The sequence below is a fragment of the Myotis myotis genome, unplaced genomic scaffold (genome assembly GCF_014108235.1).
Source record: "Myotis myotis isolate mMyoMyo1 unplaced genomic scaffold, mMyoMyo1.p scaffold_m19_p_6, whole genome shotgun sequence".
Classification (NCBI taxonomy): Eukaryota; Metazoa; Chordata; class Mammalia; order Chiroptera; family Vespertilionidae; genus Myotis; species Myotis myotis.
Window position 1 is genome coordinate 20,035,180 of NW_023416368.1, and position 2,239 is coordinate 20,037,418.

Below are 2,239 nucleotides of genomic sequence, written 5' to 3' on the forward strand. Positions count from 1 at the left end.
ACTTCTCCCAAGCTCCCCTCCTGTGTGGCGTTCCTCTGAAGCCAGGGTGATGTTCCTCTGCCCCCTGGAAGGAAAGCATCTCTTCTGTCTTAAAGGCTGTAGCCCGCCTTGTCTCACAGACATGAGGGAGAGCTGTAGGCCCGCTGAGTAAACAGGAAATCTTGGAGCCAGAAATCTGATTTCTTCTGTGGAACATGACAGACAACCCAACCCAAACCGGCATAAGCCAAGCAGGGGATTGACGGGCTCCTGTAAGCAATTGTCCAGGAGTAGGGCTGCATGTCACATAGGAACGCGCTCTGCTGGGCGTCACAGAAACGTAACTCGAAAAGCTTTCATCTCACTTAGCAAAGCCATCTGCCACCGTGGGGGGATGGAGGGTGTGAGCGGTCGGGGCTGCCGCAGGCCTTCCTGTCAGCCTTCCCAGTGTTATTTGTCCCCTCTGCTCTGCTTGTGGTCTCCTTCCTGCAGCCCAAGGAGGAGGAGGGATAAAGGACACAGGCTCCTCCTTTCACAAGCTTCCCCAGAAGCCCCAGGCACTGACTTCTGCCTACACGTCATTGGCCATAACCTGCACGGCCAGGGAGCCTGGGAAGCCAGGAATGTTGAGCTGGACATATAGCTCCTGAGCTGACTAGCCTGAGGGTCTGTTGACTACATGGAAGAAGAGGATACAAGTAGCTGCGTCTCCCCCAGGCAGGCTTAGGGACCGAGACCAATGGCTCAGGACCAGTGTCTGTCTCTGCCAGTCTCTTCCTCGCTGTCTCTGTCTCTCAGTATCTCTCCGTGTTGGCTCCAGGCTCACGCGGGCCTCCCTGTGTGACTCAGGGAGGCTGCTGGTGCGCTGGATCTTACATTCCTTCCTAGCTAAGCCTGAGGAAAAGGCCAGGTTCTTTACTGCGTTCCTGCACTCCAGCTCATGCTCCTCTCGAAGGAGTTACTGTGGCCATGATGAATGGGAGGGCATAGACTCGTCTCGCACTTTTTCTAAGCTGGGCTAAAAGTGCAGGAGAGGGTATTACCCAAAAGGGAAAAGCAGGCACGGTTCCCAAAAGAGGGGGAGATGAATGCTGGTGGCTCCAAATCAAACACAAACTGTATGCTGGTGGCCCCACCAAATCATAAACTAATATCTACTGCTGAGTCTTAGGCATCATCATTTCGGAGATATTTTCCCCATTAATTTGTAGAGAGAGTGGAAAGGAGGGAGGCAGGGAGAAAGGAGAGAGAGAAACATCGATATGAGAGAGACACATGGATTGCTTGCCTCCTGCGCTCACCCCCGACTGGGGCTGGAGATCAAACTTGCAACCCAGATACACGCCCTTGATCAGGAATCAAACTGGAGACCCTTGGGTGCTCGCTTCAGCAGCACATATACTAAAATCGGAATGATACTGAGAAGATTAGCATGGCCCCTGCACAAGGATGACCTGCAAGTTCATGAAGGGTTCAGAGCAGTTTTTAAGAACGTAAGGGGGCCTTGAGACCAAAACTTTGAGAACCCCTGGAAGGGTAGTGGATAGGCCACCCCACGCCACTTTGGTAGATTTGGGAGTGGCCTACTCTGCTACCTCAGCTCTCTTTTAGATATTAAGTTTACTTGGAAATCTCAAATAAGGAGCAGTAGACACCCTTGTAAGTGTCAATAACAAATGTTAATACATTGAAGGCCATCATTATTTCAGCGTTTATGTCAGTCAGGTTCGGGTAAAACCAATGTTGAAGCTTGTTTTGCTCTCACATGAACAGCATGTGCAGGCAAGTCATCGAGGACTGGGAGAGTGGCTGCAGGAGTGCCTAAGACCCGGCCTAGGTCCCTTCTCTTCGGGTGCTCGGCCACACTCAGCATGGGGTTTGTACCTCATGGTTCCAAGTGGCTGCTCCAACTCCAAACACCCCAACTGCATTGTCAGCAAGGTCTTTCCCAGGAATTGTATTTACAACTACAGTCCTGTACCGCTTAGCTTAATGACGGGATACACTCTGGGAAATGCATTGATAGGCAGTATATTTTATCCTGAGATGAAGCACCATAGAGTGCACTTACATAAACCCAGATTGCGTAGCCTACCCTGTGATTGTAGGAGCTACACTTTCATACCACTGGCGTGCAAGGGGCTTGTTTACTCCAGCATCTCCACAAGCACGTGAGCCCTAACAGTAGGTTTTTCCTTTTGTAAGGCATTAAGAAATGTCCAAAAAATGTAGAGAACTTTCATGAGTATTTGAGCTAAAA

General features: G+C 50.6%; 1 non-coding gene across 1 annotated transcript; it reads left to right on the forward strand.

The window, feature by feature from the left end:
• Nucleotides 1-1,356: 1,356 nt before the first annotated feature.
• LOC118659395 lies at nt 1,357-1,463 on the forward strand. The gene has a single exon (XR_004968529.1). It is a non-coding gene; the product is annotated as a U6 spliceosomal RNA (small nuclear RNA).
• Nucleotides 1,464-2,239: the final 776 nt, after the last annotated feature.